Source organism: Maniola jurtina, chromosome 5 (genome assembly GCF_905333055.1).
Source record: "Maniola jurtina chromosome 5, ilManJurt1.1, whole genome shotgun sequence".
In the NCBI taxonomy this organism is placed as follows: Eukaryota; Metazoa; Arthropoda; class Insecta; order Lepidoptera; family Nymphalidae; genus Maniola; species Maniola jurtina.
Genome location: NC_060033.1, coordinates 9,161,867 through 9,184,264, shown reverse-complemented (window position 1 = coordinate 9,184,264; position 22,398 = coordinate 9,161,867). Strand labels below are relative to the sequence as shown.

General features: G+C 34.0%; 1 protein-coding gene and 1 long non-coding RNA gene across 2 annotated transcripts in view; one reads left to right on the top strand and one right to left on the bottom strand.

Annotated features, from left to right (window-relative positions):
- Nucleotides 1-762: 762 nt before the first annotated feature.
- LOC123865311 lies at nt 763-21,081 on the bottom strand. The gene is made up of 3 exons (XR_006795958.1): nt 21,000-21,081; nt 19,589-19,590; nt 763-775 (listed from the first exon to the last, which is right to left on the bottom strand). It is a non-coding gene; the product is annotated as an uncharacterized LOC123865311 (long non-coding RNA).
- LOC123865310 (agrin) overlaps nt 5,307-22,398 on the top strand; it is a 60,568-nt gene continuing 43,476 nt past the window's right edge. Inside the window, exon 1 of the mRNA XM_045906267.1 lies at nt 5,307-5,407. The gene's annotated coding sequence lies outside the window, so the exon portion shown is untranslated. The remainder of the gene's footprint in view (nt 5,408-22,398) is intronic.

The window sequence follows — 22,398 nt, the reverse complement described above, 5'->3', positions numbered from 1 at the left end:
AAAATGGATATAGGTTTTTTTTTAACCCCGTGGGAACTCTTTAAGACGTAGCATTCCATTGCAAACAGTCGAATCCATCCAGTAGTTTTTGCGTAAAAGAGTGACAAACATACTTACACACACACATAATCTTTTGCTTTTATAATGTTAGTGTGATTAGCATATAAAAGTTGGCAATAATGTGGTTGGTTGGTATAAATTTTGGCAAATGGTAATTTGTATTTTTTAAACCATTTTCTGCGATTTTCGTGAAAGAAAATCTTTGAAAGTGTATGTTGAAACCATATTTTGTTAGCGAATCTGAAGAACATAATATAGCTATATGGAAACTTTGTTAAATATAGGTACATATTCTGACAAAGTAGCTTGTGTAACGGAACAAATATGTAGTTCAACAATATTATACTAGCACGTATGCGTGTCTTTGCTTACATGTGATTTATTCAACCTGTTAAAAGTTCCAGGTAAGTATTCTGGGTGAATAGACCCAGGAACATACAAGTTCTATAACTATGATACTATGATAGTCATTAAACTATGAAGATTGACTATATCTAGATACATTACTAACCCTAATGTAAATGCGAAAGTGTTTGTTTCCTGGTTTGTTCTTCAAACACATCGCAAATTTTTTATCCCGGAAAATCAAAAGGGGTTTTTAAAACCCACGGGATATTTAATCCCACATCCGCACGGACGAAGTCGCTTGCTTCAGCTTATTGTAATAAGTATGATCAATACATAGTGGGTAGGTATACCTACCTATTATAATATTCTCGACGTTTGCAAATACGTTTTAGCGTCTCGACAAGACAAAGCTACTACTGCCCGGAGGAATTACTTTCACCCTTCGTAAAGGCTTGTATTTTTTGTTTAATTTTCTGTCTCCGAAACAAAAAGCATTATTTATATACAGACATCATGGTTTTCTACTCTTCTGTCATTATTATTAACTAGAGTCTAGTATATAATAATGACTAGACGATACCGGAACCTCGTCCGCGTTAATTTAGGATTTTAAAAATCTCGTGGATACTTTGATTTCCGGAACAATAACTGCCTAACTCAAACTCAAAATCATTTATTCAAAGTAGGTACTCCTTTTGATGGTCAGAATTGTTAGATTTGTAGATGTTACAGTGGTGATAGTTAATTACGTAAAGTTAAAACTAAAGCTACGAGGGTTCGAAACGCGCCCAGGTCTGAGAAGAGCCCAAAACAAACTCCGCCGGCTTTGATTCGATTGTCAACTGTTGAATTTGTAAGATAATTGATGTAATGGATTTTTTTTGCGTATATAGTTTGCGTTTCATAAAAAATATGAACTACATAGTTGAGAGACATCTATCTATACATATAATAAAATTGTAGAAAAGTGGTGTCTGCACAATGGAAATATATAAAAAAAAAGTAGCAGGGGTTGTTATTATATCGATGCCGAACCCGAAATTGTAATTAATTTTTTTTGTCTGTTTGTCTGTTTGTCTGTGTGTTTGTGCACGCTAATATCAGAAACGGCTTATTCGATTTAGATACGGTTTTCACTAATATATTGTAGTAAGCTTCACTTAGCATTTAGTGTTTATTTCATGTCAATCGGTTCATAAATAAAAAAGTTATGTCAATTTAAAGAATCACGGCGCCTCGCGCCTGAGCGTCCGTGGCTATATAAAGCGCGAAAAGTCACTATTCCACGCGAACGAAGTCGCGGGCACAGCTAGTCTCCAATAAAATCCGCGATTTAATGCCGGTGACTATTAGGCCAATATCTCACTAGGATACCATGGAGGCGCCACCAGTTGCGCCATCATGGTGTCTTGAGCAACCAAATGAGAAACACCAGAGCAGACACCAGGATCGGCGAATTAACACTCCTTTTGCATTACGAACGACGTACGGCGTCCTTACTCCTTGGTAGCGCAACTGGTGGTTGAGTAAGTGAGATGCCAAATAGCTGCTACACATATTAGTGGTAGCGCCACCAGCGGGTGATCTCGGCCGCTCCCACCAAATTGGTTGTCCATCAAGCAGACACCAGATGAGGTACCCTCCATAGAGCTGTATACATTTTGCTGGCAGCGCCACTGGTGCCCTATACCCTATATAATAGTGTATAGATGTTTATTTCTTTATGTAGTGAATGTTCTTGTCGTTTTATTATGACGGCCCATATTAAGTTTATTTTATGCCAGCACCGTGCATAAAGACTTAGAAAATAGAGAGTGAGCCTAGATGGGAGCTCGTTAATACACTTGTTTTAAATAATGAAAGTGGCCTGTCATTATCGGTTGTTTATGTACTCCGAAGTTGACTTTTATTGTAAGGTGTTAAGAGGAGTTTATTCGTAGCAAGCTCTAAACAAACGTAGTTTGGTTTGGTAATTTACTTTATAAATACTAAGTACACATTTTTACAGAAATGTGGAAAATCACAAATACGAGTATTGATTACGAGATACGAGATTGATATTGTTTCTAGAAAGTGTCAACAAAATCTCATTAAGTTTGATTGGGCAATATTCGAATGAGAAACTAACTCCGTTTGTATGGAAAGCGCTGTGGAGCGCGCTAGGGAAACAGAATATGTCAATAAAATATAATTTGTATAACAACTAGATCTCTATCGGATATTATTTGAATATGCTATACATTCAGTTCAGTTATATTAGCTAAAAGGTTAATGTTGTAACTGTAAGTACCGTAATATGAACGTAGATAAGGTACAACTCCGAGGATGGACAGGTTAACCCTCCATAGATAAGTAAGGCCTTTACATATCTATCATAATACCTAGCTTCTTTATTGAGACAAATTCTTATGCGTGAAGATGAAGATTGACTTGATGCAGAAGGACTGGATTTTTGTTTGAAAACATCTTAGCCATTCAACGCGGAAAAGCTAGCTGCATTCTTCATACTCCGTACCGTTCCGTCCTGGCACTCTGTACAACTACAATACCTACTTACTGTATAATTATATTACGATAATTATATTAAGATATTTAATAATGATAATTAGGAGTTATTAAATCTACTTATTAGGTAGGATCTAATCAAAATCTTAAAAATATTGAGACCTTGCTTTTTGGTTGTATTAATAAAAATTTAGTATGATTAATATCATTAGTCCAATTCTAGTAAATCACATACCTAGACTATTCCTGAAGTTTATGATTTTTGCTCACTACCTCATCTAACCTACCTAACGCTGTGCTAACGCGCTTCATTTTCTTTTTATCAGGATGGTAAACTACACCTTTTATGTCATCGTAACTTGAATACTTAATAGTAGGCATATTTATGCGGGTACTAAAACATGGGAGGTCTACTTATATCTGAGCAAAATTGAAAGAGAAAGGTACCTACCTACCTATTTGGCTTAAAATATAACCTACATGATAAAGAATGTTTGTTTGCGTAGAGTTGTAGGATAAATGAGAAAGAGTTCTATACTATAGAACCTTTTTTGTGTTATAAAAATTCCTATTCCAAGCAGGTCTTCAGTAAAAGTTTTTATAAGAATTTAGTCATTGTGACTTGACCATAGATTCGAAAAGCAGAGTAGCAGAAAAACTAAGCAAAACAGCAGTAAAGTGGTAGTAACTCTACAATTCATGAATGTTATCTTCTGTGCATATGAAATCGGTTCAGCGGTTGGGCCGTGAAAACGTAGCAGACAGACAGACAGACACACTTTCGCATTTATAATATTATAGTATGGATTGAAGTTTCGAAGTATATTGAATAAAATAAACACACTGATTGTTTTTTCTTTCCATGGCTTATACCTAACCATAGGGCTGCTGATTTAAATCATTAATTTTGGGCAGTTTCCGTATCTTCAGATCTTGCTGATGCAGCCAGACACAACAATATACAAACAGTCTTACAAAGTATTTAAATATTGTTGTCAACACATTGTTTGTCACATAAATTCTCTTTAAGCATGTATCTAGATAATATTATGCAACGATTTTGTTGGTTAAGCAACGTTAGTTGTGGTCAGTTAATTGATGATACATAATCCGGACGTTGACCGTCTCTACGAGCACGGACTGGACAATTAATCCGTCGATACCAATTATTCAAATTCAAAATATGCTTAATTTTAGTTGACCTACCTACTTGAGTTTGGCATGCTCGTTTAAAATCATCAGTATACCTACAGAGTGTTTATTTATACTATGGGAGTTTTTTAAATAGGTAAAGGAAAGCTAAACTTTCTATATGACAAACTAGACGATGATTGCGACTTCGTCCGCATGAATTTAAGACAATCTCGTAGGAACTCTTTCATTTTCCGAGGCAAAAAGTATCTTATATCCATATCCAGGACGCAACCTGCACAAAATAGACGATGCCCGCAACTTCATCTACTGGATTTAGATTTTTTAAGGATCCCATGAGAACTCTTTGATTTTCCGTGACAAAAATAGAACAAATAGCCTTATGTCTATCCCCGCAATCAAGCTGTCCTTGTACCAAACTTCGTCATGAAAAGCCTACAAACAACAGACAGACACACTTTTTCATTTATAATATTATTAAGTTTGGGTAATACCTATAGGTACCAGAATAAATATGTTTACCTAATATTTATTTATTTTGATACCAATATCTTGATTCAAAAATTCTACTTACTTAATTTGCATTTATAGCTGAAATTCACGAAATGACTTGACCCGGAATCAAAATGACAAAAAATGTTGATGTACCAAATACATGAACTTATTGCATTACTTAAATAAAAACTTTCAATTTAGTTCTGATCTGTAAAAAAAAATATACTAAACTTCAGATATCCATTTATCTGTTTCGGTTGAATCTGCAACCTTTTGACACAGATTTTGGTGCTAAAGGCCATTCGTTAAGTTTTTGATTGGGACAGTTTGAGGACAGTAGTAACAAATACTACAATTGGGGTTATGAATCTTTTAAGGAATTAATCTTCTATTGGCAATCAGTAAATAGGGACATAATAATTATAAAACCCGCATGAGAAATTACAAAGTAAAAAAGTAGCTGGTCGTTAAAAAGTTTATTTAATTTGGGAAATAATAGTTCTAGGTCCTATAAAAAGCTTAATCGGATATAAAAAACTTAATCGGAGGCCCATGTACCAGGACAGCATATCAACGTAGCGGCTAAACCCAACGTCATGCGAAAACGCTTAGAAAACGGAGAGCAGCGTCGTATCGGACTCCTCATTAACCCAGAAAGTGCTGCTGGCTGCCAGTGAAAGACGATGGAAACTAGTATACGAGGTATAATAGCCGATGAAGAGGTGGGCTCGTATCCAGTTTGCTTCGCGACACCGGCTGATGCGGACGTAAACCGTACAAGTTCGAAATTTGATCTGTTACGTCGTCGTTTGTGTTGTGCAAAGGAAGTGGTTTTCGAAAAATTTGAGTAAGTTACCAATTTTTTATTAAAAAAAAAATTTATTAAAAAAAAACGTTAAAAAAAATTAAAAATGAAAGTCGTTTGAGCTCTAGTTTTTCCTGAAATAGCTTTTGCGTAAAACGTAAAAGTTTTTTCAGAAGACTAAAGTTTTGTAGACGTTCAGTGTTCATAAAATAAACTTCATAAAATCATTCCAATTTTTTTACAGGTTTTGTATATTCATAGCTTTATTTTATTTGATTACAATATTTTAAGTTCAAAGGACGAGTAACTTTTAATCCCATAAAAACTTTCCAATCATGAAAAAAGTTTCATGGATCATAATGTTGAAACAAAATGTTGTTTTTTTAACTCATAGATATCTTCAATGACAACAGTAGTTTACTATTCTTTAAAAAGTAGAGCTTAAAGTGGAGTTTATTTGATGGAAAAAAAATAAAAGTAAGTACGTATATTGCCTCGCCATCGACTCGTACCATCTATCGTTTTATTTGATTTGCTTGGTTCTTTACAGTGGGTACTTAACTCCAAACTATTACAGGTAAATTACGAAAAACAGTTCAAACGACGGTTTTAAATAAAATGAATGAATGAAATATGTAGCTCTATTGCACACAAGCATACAAAAAAGAAATAACAGTAAAACAATGAACTGCAAAAATAGAAGTATCGGCGGAATTAGAAAATGTTATCGTTTTCCATTGATTACATTTTGTGTAATCGTTTTCACATTAGGTACTTTGTATGTAAATAAACTAATAAAACTTTTAATGTCGGTTTAAAAATAGTTAAAGTAACGGTTATTTTTAGTCCATAAACCGTATTTTTAAACCAGTTCTCGATCAGGCCTCTGAATCGCTACGTTTATTTTGAATTCACAGAATTGCAGTGTCCCTATAGCGTCGCAACAAACTATGAATATTTTATAATCTACCGATCTCCATCGAGAATTGATTACTGACTTCATAAAAAATGAACCAAAAAAAAGCACTTTTTATCGAGCTATAGTAACTACTATCTGGAATAAAAGCGTTACAGGTAAATGAGGAAGATAGAGCAAATTACGTAGTTGTTATTGTTAAAAATATCATGATCAACTCATCGCCGGCCAACTACTAAGCACCCTCTCAGAATGAAAAGGGTTTGACCATAATCCGCCGTGCTGGCCCAGTTTTCTATTCGCAGACGTCATAATATATACGTTTGAGAACATAATAGAGAACTCTTAGACACAGGTTTCCTCACGATGTTTCCTTCACCGTCAAAGCAAGTGATATTTAATTAGGTACTCAAAATGCAACATAACTCCGAAAACTTAGAGGCCTGAGATAGAACCTTCAACCTCCCGATTAGAAGGCCGACGTCTTAACTACTAAGCTATCATCGCTTTTTTTAGATATCATGATATTTATTTAGTTAAAAATCATCAAAATTAGGGAATCAGATAAAAAAGTTACAAGTTAAAAAGTTACAAGTAACGAGTGATGTTATATCGTGCGTGGGTAGAGAATAGAGATGGACCTTGGGTAGGCCTAACGCCCAATTAAGCTCAACTGAATAATTTAATTATATGAAAGTAGTGTCAAAGAACTGCATAATATTAACAAGGTGGAATCACTAAGAACCACCCAGGCCTGGACAACGTACAGTAAAGTACTCTAGAACATAGTTTTGTACGAACTAATTCATGCTAGACCGTTCCTCAATCCTCACCCGTTTCCACGTCAGTGACCAGCCCTGGTTCTGTGTAGTGTGAAGAATATAGGATGTAGATATATTTGGTAAAGTATATATCTTTGCAAATCTCGAAGATAATCGAGCAAATCTCAGGCAGAAGATAACCAATCTCATAAATTGCAGGCTTTACCCTTATTAGGCAGTTGAGATCTGATAATAATTTGTGCTTGAAAACGTAATTGGGTATGCAACTTGACGCTACTTTAGAGTGTATAATTTTAGTTTATTTATGGAACATCGCGTTTTCTGGCTTTTGGCCTTTTACAATGTAATGTTTATTTTTTTAAATCATCGAACTCAACTTTACCTTAATACCTACCTAACTTTTCGTGCTAATATTGGTAAGTATTTAATAGAATCTCTATTAAGTGGAGCCTATGAATATAATTAATATGTCGATATCATATTAAAGCCTTTTTATTGATATAAACTCATCCGCTCATCAAAATTATTATCATTAAACGACGTGTTTCCTTAGTATAAAGTTTTCACTTCCTCTAATGAATCAGAGGAAAACATCTTACAGAAAGACACTTGAATGGAATGTATAAATTACTCGGTCAATTATTATTGCGATTGAGCAGAACGCATAAATTAATTTACGAACGCAGGTATTAATAAAGTATACCGTTAAAATTTAAATTTCATTACAAAAGAGTTAAAAGTAAAAGTTTATGTCCAATAAAGCGAGTTTTGGACGAGTTTTTATTAAACGATCAAGGCAATCAATTAGGATTTATGTCAATTCCATAAAATTACAAGCTAACAGAATTAGGGTCAGTAGAGAGTTGAGACTTTATCATACACGGTGGTTTACATTTGTGTAATGTAATTTCCTCCTGCTTCCAAATTTAAAATTACATTTAAAGCCATCAGTTTTTTAATGGAACAAAAAATATTGCTCCTTGCACTCGCGCTACTTTTTGGTGCATATTTTCAAATTGATACTGACCAGAAACCCCCTCAAATCAAGCAGAAAAATAAATAAAAAGATCAAAAATTCCTGAACGATGTACTAACCTGGACATTTTTGATATCTTCATCGTAAATTTTTTTACAGATCGTTTACGTAGAACGGACTTTGAGAAACTGCTGCTGTCATCTCTGATCATCACATTCAACAATTTTACTGTTTCTAGCATGTTTCTTATCTGGACAATGGCCTGCTTAGATAGAGTCTGCCATTTTTGTGAAAAGATGCTTAATCGCATAGAAAAACATTGCTTTGTACAACTTACCTTATTCAGAGAAGATTAGTAGGTATATAACATAATATTTTCAATTGAAAAACTTAAAAATCCCCGACATAAAACCTCTAATAACTTTCAAACGGCTGAACCGATTGTCTTGGATTATAGCTAAGAACACTCTCGATCAAGCCACCTTTCAAACAAAAAAACTAAATTAAAATTGGTTCATTCGTTTAGGAGCTACGATGCCACAGGCAGATACACAGATACACACGTCAAACTTATAACACCCCTCTTTTTGGGTCAGGGGTTAAACATATCTCCCAAATAACAATTAAGCTACCCCAACCGAAGTTGAGAGGATATTTTATGCTCGTAATTTTTTATCAAAGATGGCCTGCTTATTCTAAATACATCTAGGTACGATACAAGTTTTAACAAATCATGTTTATAAGTACTCGATTAATTAATTATTATGATTCATAAAATGTCGCTCTTGTCTGTGCAAAAGACTTGCAATGACGATTGTTTCAGACTAACAGGTCTTCCTTATATCTTTCTTCGTCCTGTCGTTTCCGCTCATAAAAAACGTAGGTACAAGTCTTTTAATTAGTCTCTCATTCATAATTAAAAAACCATGTCTAGATTCATCTTGTCATTCTGCTTCACCAAAGCATTAATCTCCGTAACCAAATATTATTACTTAACTTTAATACTGATGTTATCTCTTTAAACCTGTATTAAAATTTAAAACACTGACAGTTCTTCCCACGTGGAGTTTTAGGACTGGTTTCCAAATTCGGATTAATCAGAACATTTAGTTCGCAGTAGCGGTCATTGGCCGAACATGATCTGCCGCGCTTGCGATAAGTGTAGTAATTCTGTGTTTTGACTGAATTATCTTAGTTAATCATCATTGGAATCAGCGTAACGAACTCAGTCTAATGATCTGACTCAGGTTTTGTATCTTGGCGGGAATCTGTTTCTGTAAGGTAAAGTGCAGGTAATCATCTATATCTATACATATAATAAAATTGTTGAAAAGTGGTGTCTGTTCAATGGAAATATATAAAATAAAAGTAGCAGGGGTTGTTATTATATCGATGCCGAACCCGAAATTGTGATTAATTTTTTTTTTGTCTGTTTGTCTGTGTGTTTGTGCACGCTAATATCAGAAACGGCTTATTCGATTTAGATACGGTTTTCACTAATATATTGTAGTAAGCTTCACTTAACATTTAGTGTTTATTTCATGTCAATCGGTTCATAAATAAAAAAGTTATGTCAATTTAAAGAATTACGGCGAACATTTTTAACGAACAGAGTACGTACTACACGCCTCGCGCCTGAGCGTCCGTGGCTATATAAAGCGCGCTGATTCCACGCGAACGAAGTCGCGGGCACAGCTAGTTAGGTATATTTTTCTCGAAATCTCGTTTGCTGCAGATACTTACTGCGTTCTAAGGCATGCTCACTCAGCAGTTTTTGTGTGCAGGTTTACATGGTAACTCTCCATAATATAATAGAATAGATAATATGGGTTTCCTCTTCTATAATATACAAGAACTATGCAAGCATTTGCTTCCTTTGCATAACTAATTTCTTCGATTAAAATAATTATGGTGGTTTATCTACTGTAGATACTTACTTGTAAATGTATCTAATGCTTGCGAATAAACAACATTTCCGCTAGAAATGTGCCGATACATAAAACAAAGCACAACGGTAAAAAGTGTTTGAAAGAAGGACATTCATGTAGCGCAATCTACCAGAATGTTTAGATCATTTAATGCTAAGCCATGCGTACGAGTGGAATTTCGTGAATCCAATGTTGTGTTCACGCATCAAGAGCAATTGGCGCGTAGAGCGTAACTACAGTACTTGTATTTAAAAAATGACATTAATCTATGTATCTGTATATGTATTTGAATCACATTTCTCAAGATAAATATTTAAAATTTTTTCTTTAAAGCTTAACAGTAGAGAAATTGACCAAATATGAAAAACGATCATGTCAACATATAAAATTCTATGGTAGATGGGTAGGAGGCAACAGTCAACACTCTAAATGGTAATACAATTTCTATCCCCTTCAAAGGTTCCTGCTAACCTTAAATGAAATTAATGTATAGCAATTATTATCAGTTAGCTGTGGTTCAGGTCCTTTTGATAATTTGAAAATCGAAAAAAAAGATGTATTGTAGTACTTTTCAAAAAAAAAATGTTTTACTTCGAAGCGCCATTACTAAATTATTTATTAGTATCAGTCATAACAGGACTATTGTAGTTCTCCATCCTTGTTTGATAGCCGTGAGATGGACGATTATCAGATTTAGGACATCGGATAGTATTATTGTGTCCAATTTGAATTTTAGTTTTGACACCCGCTGCGTTAGCGATTCGAATGAATTTTTCAATGGAATCTGATTGTACAAATTATTTTATTGTGGCTAAATGATTTATATTTATTAGATAAATAGAGCACTAGTACATCAATTTGTTCCATCATTGATCGATGAATTCCGTGTATCAAAAGAAAGTAGGTAATAGATAAAAGAATAAGAAGATCAGCTAATACGCAGAAGTTCGTTATAACTCTTATTGTTTAAATATTGCTTCTTTCCTGACATAATAAAATGAGAATAAAATATTAATAATAAAGAACTCGTGAGTATAAAATTAACAAAAAATATAAGCAATCGAATAAAAATAGCGTAGAAATAATATATGTCGGTTGTAGATGTATTACTAGTGTAACTGTGTTATCCATATAACAAACTAATGTAGAAAATACAATGAAAACTGATTACCTATAAGTGTAGGTAAACTAATTTGCACTAATTTATGGAAAGACTTTTAATTTCAAAATAGTTTTGTTTTCATTGTAAATATTTAAATATTAAAAGTTAGTCCTCGTTTTACATCATGAACCTGTTCAAAAGGAAATAATTGTAACAGCTAAACTGGAAAACTTGATTTTAATTAAGACGTAAAGACGTTTATATATGCATCTTGAATATAATAAGATCAGATCCGTGAGAACTGATGCCGACAATTCCGATTTTAGATACCATCTTCCTGCTGTGGTCATCTGTTAGAATTAATTGACAAACAAAATACTTAATATACCTAAATAGGTAAATATACATACATGAAAATTAAAACTAAATATTGGTGAAATAATAAAAGGATCTTCTAATAATAATATACAGACACTCTATTATCCATTATCCATACTAATAATAATTCAAATACGAAAGTGTACCTATCTGTATGTCTGTTTGCTTGTTTGCTGATTTTGCAGCAAAGTTAGCTTACATCCGGGGGAGCACATAGGCTATTTTTTATCCCGTAATAAGATCCTAAAGGAAACTCCTACAGGATTTTTAAAAACCCTAAGCCCATGTGGATCAATTTGCGGACATCATCTATATTTTGACTTTTATTTCTGAAGACAGAAGTAGGCTTTTATTCCGGAAAATGAAAGAGTTCCCTCGGATTTTCGAAAACCTACATCCACGACGAAATTGCGAGGATCATCTATTTTATTAATAAAATCATGAAAAAAACAACATTAGGTATAAGAAAGGTTAAAAAAACAAAAGTAAACTACAATGTGTCGGCTACTGCTTTTTGCCCTTCAAATTAAAACTCGACTAGTGAGTAGGGACTCGATAATCGATTTTCACTGAAGATTGTTACATCAATTGATACCAATAAGTATTTAAATTAATTCTTAACAAGACGGTGTTGGCAATTACTAGGTTGTTGACCCTGTTCATACATCTTGAATAACGAGATTAGGGTCACCTATTCAGTCTCATGGGTGTTTTGTATACCAATCGAATGTATGTAAGTTATACTACTGGCTTATTTTAGATTAAGTTGGTCAAGTGCATTTTGAGTTTTTGCCGGCTTCTGTGATTTTAGCTAGGTATATCGTTTCAAGTATTTGTAATATATTTTATACTATTCTTTTTCTTTTGAATGAAAGTTGGTCGCTATGAATAGACATAGCCTGTCGGCTTTCAATAACTTGACCTCTTCTTGAACTTGACTTCAAAAATTATTTATTTCATTTTAGCACAACAGATTGTGTCTCTCATGGTATGTCTGGGACTCTATCATCGTTTCGGAAAGTAGATTATATTGAGAAGAGCCGGCAAGATATTTACTAATTACTCTTTTCAAATCATGATAAAAAGTTACAATATCACTGTAACATTCTTTAATCTATCTTATGGGTATCTGAAAGCTCAGTTGGTTGCTTTCACGCGTTTTTTCTCGACCTAATAACATTGTTTAAATTAATTAGTAATGAATTGAAGATATTTTATGCGGCGGTGCTCACAGTCTGTGGTAATAATGAGCGGGCCACCCACACTCTTTCGAGAGCCAACGTCCTTTTGCTACTGTGTAGGTACTACATCGAATCATAGTAGCGCTCTCTGTAATTACTACTATAAAATATGACGCTTTAAAACTTCGCCCAAAAATTATTAAAACTATAAAGTAGTTTCATGTTTTATCTATACTAATAAATTGGAGTGTCTGTCTGTAATTTCGAAATAACTACCGCATATTAAGGTCATATGGTTATTTGAACGATACTATAACCGAATCACACGTTTTTAAAATTTTTGTCTGTCTGTCTGTCTGTCTGTCTGTTTGAAAAGGCTAATCTTGGGAACGGCTGAACCGTTTTTGACGGGATTTTCACAGACAAGTAGAAAATTGACCAGGGAGTAACATAGGCTACTTTTTTAACCGACTTTCAAAAAGGGAGTTGTGTTTTTCTACCTATGTACACCGAAATCTCCGAGATTTCTGAACCGATTTGCGTCATTTCTTTTTTAATCGATAGAGGAACTTTGCGACATTGTTTCATGAAAAATTTGTAGTCCAACTCCTCAATCCTGATGCTGCAGGGGATCTGACCAATCCACGCGGGCAAAGCTGCGGGCATCAGCTAGTTACTACTATAAAATATGACGCTTTAAAACTTCGCCCAAAAATTATTAAAACTATAAAGTAATTTCATGTTTTAATTTACGATTTCCTCAATAAAATCAGTTCCCATGTCACTATTTTTTAATTCTACTAATATTATTAAACGCGAAAGTTTGCATGTAATGTACGGATGTGTGTTATTCTTTCACGTAAAACTACTGGACGGATTTGGCTGAAATTTGGAATCGAGATATATTATATCCTGGATCAACACAGGATAATTTTTATCCCGAAAAATCAAAAAGTTTCCACGGGATTTTTAAAAACCTTTATCCACGGAAACGAAGTCGCGGGCATCAGCTAGTAAGTGATAAATAAATAGATTTAAATCCAATACAAACAGTTCAATAGCCAAAACAATGAAACCTAATGCATAACGTTCCGCTACACCGCACTCTGTGAAAACTATTGTGTCGTCGATACCTAATTTAGGAAGTGTCTAAGGCGGCCACAAGCGATCGTTCGGTAATAAAAAATATCCAACCACAAGTTTTTGTTTAATAAAATTGTCAATTATTTACTTTCGATTACCGGAATACCTCCAAGTCCTCACTCTATCAGAGCCCAGAACAAAACCTGAATACCCCAACTCCAAGGAGTCTAGTTTGGCCTACCCCTAGAGTGTTTTTGTAAAGCTCGAAGCCAGAGTCTTCTGGCGTAGCTTGAAAAACAGTCAGTTAGTTTAAAGCTAGTAACTTCCGATAGGATGTTTCGGTTTGGTTAGTGACCCAAGCATACCTACTAAACACTTGCACTAAAAAAACAAGTTTTATAAACTTTTTTAAATCAAATGACTAACTACCGACGACACTTTCTCTAATAAAATATAAAATGAGCTCAGTTTTATAAGCATTTTGACATGATTTTTCTATTACAGGTGCTTTTAATTACAACTATATTTAGGGTTCCGTACCTAAAAAGGAAAAACGGAGCCCTTATAGGATCACTTTGTTGTCTGTCTGTCTGTCTGTCCGTCCGTCCGTCCGTCCGTCCGTCCGTCGTGTCTGTCTAGAAACCTATAGGGTACTTCCCGTTGACCTAGAATCATGAAATAAGGCAGGTAGGTAGCTCTTTTAGCACAAGCACAGGAATAAATCTGAAAACCGCGAATTTGTGGTTACATCATCAAAAAAAAATTTAAATGTGTTTCAATTTTCAAAGTAAGATAACTATTCCAAATGGGGTATTACCTATATGAAAGGGCTTTACCTGTACAATGTACATTCTAAACAGATTTTTATTTATTTTTATACATAATAGTTTTTGATTCATCGTGCAAAATGTTGGAAAAAATACCCGAGCACGGAACCCTCAGTGCGCGAGTCTGACTCGCACTTGGCCGGTTTTTTACGATTGTCTCGATCCTCTATTTAAGATTGCACGTTCAAAAAGCGTTACGAAAATAATTAGATTTTTACATTTAATCTATAATTTCTCATCTTTAATTGACTTTTGAAAAATTAGTAGCACAAACGAATAATTACCATTACAGTTACTGAAGTCGACTTAAACTTGTTTTCATATGTGCGGTCCTTTATTAATGGGCGTCGGAAATGGTAGAGTTATAATTATTAAAGAAGTAATTTGCCCCGCGGAAAGACATTCGTAAAATACTTATCTGTAACTTGGTCAGTGGCAATTAATTTTGTTATAGCAGACTCGTCCTTATTGTAACCCAATTTTACTAATGCTCAACCATTTTATTTGGACTATTCCAACTATAATTTAAAGATGAAGATTATTGATGAAGACATTTAGAGATAAAGAATACTGAGACGTTTTGTCTTGAATGCTATCTACCCAAAGATTTAAAATACTAATATTATTTGCATTTCTGTGTATCTACAACTCCTACGCTTCGTTTAAAGAAAGTCCGAAAGTCGTCTGTGGGAATGAGTGTAATCTTCTAAAACAAAGTTCCGCAACAAACAGATTTTCCTTCACTAAAAAAACATATTATTACACATTGATCGAAGATTATGTACTTATAAGTATGATAAAATAGCGTGAATTTGACTGTTCCAGCAACGCGCGGAAGACCAGGAAAGATATTCCGTACCAATGGTAATTATGTAATTGACCATTTAAAAGTATTTATAAATGTTAATTTGCATTAAAAAATCTTTCTATTATTCATGATTAAAAAGCGAAAATTATTATGACTAGGTATCTATGAAAGTAAGAGTAAGTTGATTCTTTATTTGTGAATTCCTGATCAAAACATTGAATTAGAATTATAACCAAACTAGAGGATGCCCGCGATTTCGTCTGCGTGGATGTAGGTTTTTGAAGATCCCGTGGGAACTGTTTGGTTTTCCGGGATAAAAAGTTGTCTATGGCAATAACATGGACGTAAGCTACCTGTTGAGCGGATGGGTCTTTGTCCACTGGGAAACCCGTGGGAACTCTTTGATTTTCCGGGATAAAAAGTAGCCTATGTCCGTCCCCGGGATATAATCCAACTCTGTACCTTGCGTCAGAATCGGTTAAACTGTTGGTTCGTGAAAAGGTAGCAGACAGACAGACAGACACACTTTCGCATTTATAATACTAGTATGGATTGAAGATACTTTATTTTGTTAAAGTTATAAAGCTATCCATGCAAATATTCTTACAACCAAGATAGATTCCAAGAGTCTTTGAAATATCATTGCTGTCTATTTGATCGGTACTTTAGAGCATAATGTGATGTTAAACGATGTACGCCTTGAAGTTGGACTTGCAAATAACGATATTCAAATTCATTATTCATATTATAAACCTTCCGCTTTGAACAAATAGAAACTAGGTATCTAACTAACATCTCGTATAATATCTCTATGATTTTAGGAAGCTTTGTTGCAGATGCAAAATATATTCATCAATGTCAGAGATTTTACTGATACCGATTTTAAAAATATTCGTAAATATAGTTAAAATGAAAAACGTCATTAGTCGTAAAAGAAAATTCAAACACATTAATATTACGCGTAAATTCCGTAAAGGTCTGGGAATCTATAATCTATATTTAGCCTGTCTAATATAATTAGCCTAGCTGCATCTAGCCAAACCAGTTAGATTAACGTTACAAGCCTGGTCAGAATTATCAGGCCAATGATAGTTTACCTACTTATTATACTTAGTACCATCATATTTTATGTATGGCATTTTAGTAACAACCAATAGGTCATAAATAATAATCATTATTACTTATTAGCCTTAAACTCATAATGAGATTATATTTTTCATTTTCTTTATTAAATGAATTAATAACATAGGATATACCTACTATTATTTTTCACATGCCTACTAGTTAATAATATATTTACATAAATGTTTTAAACCCCGCCCCAAAAAGAGGGGTGTTATAAGTTTGACGTGTGTATCTGTGTATCTGTCGGTGGCATCGTTGCTCCTAAACTAATGAACCGATTTTAATTTAGTTTTTTTTTTTTTTTGTTTGTAAGGTGGCTTGATTGAGAGTGTTCTTAGCTATAATCCAAGAAAATCGTTTCAGACGTTTGAAAGTTATCAGATCTTTTCTAGTTACCTTTACTTGTCGGGGGTGTTATACATTTTTAATTTGCACTTGTATTTTTAATTTGAGCTTATGTTTTCTAATACAATCACCATAAGTGGTAGTTACCATAATTTGCAATAGATCATCAATGAACACAACGATGAAGATATACAATATACCATAGCTAGATTAATAAAGCTACCCGCATCTAGCAACATAAGTTTAAAAGATTTAGTTCAGACATTGCAGGCCAATGCCATGCAATAAATTGAAATGTACACGGAGATATCTTGAGATATTACTGACGGTTTTGCTAGCTGTTATTGTTAAAACGGTTTATTAAATTCCGGAAAGTTCTTATATTTTACACGAGACGGTGTTGTACTACTTGTAGATTTACTTCAAGAGTTGAAAGAGCCGCAAGACCGCTGTACTACAAGTATGAATTGCCATTATCTGCAAAAAAATGGTTTTTGAGTTATTGCCAAAAAACGAAGGAATTTTCAAAACTCCTTTCTAAATAAGATCGCTATAAGGTTTTCATTTAGTTTTACGGCCCAACGTAGCAAACTTTGTTGGAAACATCAGTTTTTCTAAATCCCCTTATTTTTTGGTGGTAATTCTAAAACAATACTTTTCAGTTAACGACTTTTTATCGGACGTTCTTGTGCCTTTTATTGTGACACCTTTTTGCAGATAAATGATTACAAACACAAAAAGTGGCACACTGATTAACAATTTCCTACTTATTTACTTAAATATAGCACTGCTTCTTTAAAGGCTGTACCTACTTTCTTTGAACCGGTATCGAAAATGCCGTAACTGTCTCAGATTTAAATGTTTGGGAAAATTAATCACGTCGTTTCCGCAAACTAAAGTCAAGTTAAACAAGTTCTATTTGGAATGTATGTGTTACTTTTAAGTTCAGTCATACCTTCTTCTCTTCTCTCTGGGCTGGTTTCCGCACTTAAAAAGTTAATACCTATTTCTTTATCTAAAAATTCTAAACATTTATATGTTTATTTTTCAATCATTTTGATCGTCTTCTTAGCAGCGCATACACACACACACACACACATACACGCACGTGCACATACTAAACATACACGCACAAAACATTGACGTCCCACCCAGCAGTCAGCAATTTAGTGCAAATTAAAGTATTGTAATGTAAGTTATTATCACACTAATATTATAAAGGAGAAAGTTTGTAAAATCACAAGTAACCATTGAATGAATTTCTATCAAATCTATCTATATATCTATCAAATCTATCTTATCAAATCGACAAAAATATGACAACTGACAATCTATTTTACCCATTTAAATAATTGTAAAAGAAACTAAAATCTAATTCAAAACTAAATTTTTAAATTGAGTTGTAAAGCTGCTTATCTCATGAAGGGATTCCGTACTCCAAATCATACACACCTACGTGATTGCTATCTTCTAATAAGAAATCTAAGGACATTTCGAACCATATGATTCGAAAGCACTTTGTAAAAGTTTATTTGAATAAAAAACTTTTTAGTATGTCTAAGCTTACTTAGGTTTGTTGAAAATGTAGAATACCCAGCTTAGTCTAAAATTTTCAGCTAACTTGTCTGTATGGATTGTCTATAAAATTAAATAACAGATAACACAAGTTACTGTAACTTTAGATCGCAATTTGTTTTGCGCGAATAGTACTATTTTGCTCTGCTATACAAAACGTTATGACAGAATAGGTATAATTAATGGCTGTTTATAGTAAATTCCTTTTGCCACTGGCCGTTCGATGCACAAACCGGCGGGTCAGTGATCTCTCTGTAATTGAATTCATGCAGAAACTTATCCGAGCGCTAAAACAGTACCGTAAAGTTTACTTTACGCTAGCATCTAACTAAACCCAGTTATTGTTAAGTTTGTTGAAACTAAACCAAACTATTCGAGGAGATTGCGGAAAACTTAAAATTATTGACTTACGTATGGCCGAAATTAATTATTATCAAATATCAATCAATCTACCTACAATCTGTTGAAACGGTACAGAAGCGTTGTTATATTCGTCTATTTTTCTATGACCTTTTTTTGAAACCTATTTTTTTTTTATCGCTGGGGAATGCATTTACGCATTCCTCCCCGGAAGCCAGCCAGCCAGCCTGATCTATTAATAAATATTATATTGAAGATATATTATGTTAAGTTTTTGTGGGCCATTTCTGACGCATTTGTAACCCTCGTATTACAATGAGAATAATAATTTATATCATCATTAACTAACTAGGTACAATTTATAATTCAGTAAGGCAGTATTTTTAACCGACTTTCAATTACTTTACTAGAGCATTATAAATTATTCAGTATTTTTTTATTGTATTCATTCGAAACTAACAATCAATTTTTTTTGTAATATGTACGTATTCAAATATTAATTGTTATATGGCACATATGTGTTTCCTTGGGTCTTTTATTGTATTATTATTTTAAAAAATCTGTAAGCTCTTCGACTAGTCACTAGGTACACAAGAAATTAGTTTGAATGCAGCACCTTGCGGCACACACGCTTCTGTCTTTAAAACGAGATTGGAATCTTAAATGCTACCTCAAATTGTTTCCTTATGGGTCTAGTGTTCTTACATAAATAAAAGATTTGCCATTTTGAAAGGTATCACCAATAGATCAATAGAAACTGTTGGTTATAAATTCATGATTGATATTGAAGGTATCTATGCCAAGTAAAGACTTTGTCGTTGACCTCGAGGACCCAACTTCTCAACCCTGATGCTGTAAGGAATTGCATTCCTAAATCCTGGTGATCCCTCGGGATTTTTAAAGTTAAATAAAGTTTTACGTGGTACAGAAACACGTTGCATCCCTGGGGCGGGCTATTACCGATAGGCTACTTTTGTCCTGGGAAATCAAAAGTTCCCACGGGATTTTTAGAAACATAAGTATATCCACGCGGGCGAAGCTGCGGGCATCAACTAGTTTTGAGTAAAAATGGAGCACACTTGAGCCAAGACCTCGAATAATACGTAACAAACACTAGCTACAAGTCAATCTGTTTCGCCATATTGTTAACAAGATCGCCTCTAATGTTACATTACAAACAAACAGCACAAATCCATCTCCAGCTTTACATGCGCCCCTTTTTCAATTCTGTCCTCTTGGGGATCCTGTCGTGGTATACGATCATCTTTATATCAAAACCTGTTGGTTTGTCCAAGAAAAATACTTACATTGTGAGAACGTGAGAGTCCAAACATTGTACACTCAAAACTTTGGGCACGTATCAAGGACAAGCATAAACGCCCGACAATAATGTAAAATGCCGTATTGTATCGCGATTTTGACTTAATCAAGTCCCATTCTGAGTCGTTTCTCTGAGCATTATATCAGAGATTAGCATTGAATTTCAATTTTAAGTGGTCGTCGCCCACAATTGTGTCCAATAAAGTATCTTTTGTGTGACTAATGCTTGCAATTTGCAGTCCTACGGGAATACTGCGTTTAGTAACTAAATCTTAAAGTTAATGTTGTCCTTTAAAGTGATTTATCATTTTTATTTCATTGAATATCTGTACTATTATGTTTCACTACACTTTTTTCATCTATTTATCTTCGCCTCTTTACAATTCTTCGTGTCGTTCCCTTAGCTTGAGGATCGTAACTCTCGTTGACATAGCATTGTGATTACCATCTTGTATCGTGTATGTGATGGAATGTCGACTGCTGCTTATCTGGTCTAAGCAATGTCTCGGGCTGTGTACTAGTAGGTTCAGACGAATGAAGGTTTTATAGCTCTGATCTGACTGTCTCTTGAGTAATCATCAGTTTCTCAATGCTGCTTGCATTTAACCTTACAGAAACCGAATTAGCATCTTCTGTTATTAAAAAGCTTCACTTTTAGCTTTAATTTGTTTAATATTAAGATATGGTATCTAATAGCTTGTTCACAAAGTCTGCGTAAGACGTAGGCGTAGACGTAGCGCGTACCATTGCGTTGTAATGTATGAAACTGTATGAAACATGGCAGATCGCTTGCGTAAAGCGTGGACGTATGCGTAACCCGGTGTGTTAGGGGTCTATGCACGTCACGTGTACGCAATTTGTGTGAATCGGCCTTTAGTCTGTTCACTAACACAGTGTCGCTACACCCGCAGGCGCACTTATCATATACTACTTTTTACTGTGTTTGTTAAATAAATGTTTTCTTTTCTAAGAATAAAATAGATTAATACTTGATTGTTATGGTTATAGTAATAAATAATAAATACAAGTTAGGTAGCGACACTACATTAGTGAAGACTTTATGTCAACTGTACCTAAGTCTAATTTATTACATCTTTAATTTTATTTTAGTTTTAGGTATATTATATTTAAAGAAAGTTTCAACTGTAAGGACAAGGCTAGACGTTTGCGAGACACAACTGAGGCTATCTAATACGCCATTAGAAGCTGGGAGTGAGGAAACTTTTTGTGGTTATTGCGGAGTGCCGCCGCGGGCATATTCGCTTAGTGTAGATCTGTTATACCTTCGAAGAATTCAAGTTTATGAAAAACTTTAAGTTTCTCGGGAAAGGGACAAGGATTTGCTTCTTTGGAGATACCTTATCGATTTGTTTTTTTAAACTTGTGCAACTACACCGCTTGTTTCAAGAATATTTGTTAAAGATTTCGATGTTTTCTTCATTTCACAGAGTAATTAAATGATTTACAATTTCAGTAAAAAAACTAGTCATACTTACTTAATGTTGCTCTAATTAAGAATTGAGATTTTTCTTTACTTTAATTATTTGTGGTCAAATGGTCCATGTGAAAACCTACATGCAAAATTTCAATCTTTTAAATCAAGTGGTGCGTTGATATGTCAGTCAGTTAATTGCTCCCTTTAAAATATAAATACTAGATGATGCTCCAGATTTCATCCGCAAAGATAAAAGTTTTAAAAAAATCCCGCGGGAACTCTTTCATTTTCCGGGATAAAAACCTAAGTGTTAATTCAGGATATAATTTATCTCCTTTCGAAGCCAAGTCGGTTTATCATTGTGACGAGAAGTACCTAGTAACAAACATTCAAACTTTCACTTAAAGGATTAGGATACAATTCTTATAAGTGAATTTCCTTTGCACTGTAGTTTGGTCTACTTTTCTTGTTTGAATCTATAGAAAATCGCACTTTCTATCGTCACAATTCAAACAATCCCCATTATTTTGCATCGAAGACGTATCGTGAATGTGGGGTTTATCAGCCATATTGGCAATAAGTCTCTCAGAACTTCAGAAGTCTTGACAACAAAAGGGTGTATTATATCGGGATTGACATCACCCATTTTAAGAAGACCTCCTGTGGTATTTTCTATAAGTTCTGAACTAGTTTCTCAGGGTTAGGTAGGTAGGTATATTATCAATGCGAAATGGGGTGATTTTAAAACTGGTCCGTCGATATAAATGGTAGATGCCAAGAGTTATTGGAACTGCTTTGGTATTTGCAATGCATTGAATGGTGTGAATCGAATTATTGAAGGGATTTGAAAAATTGATTTCTTGGCATCGTCGACAGATATAATGCAAGCCTT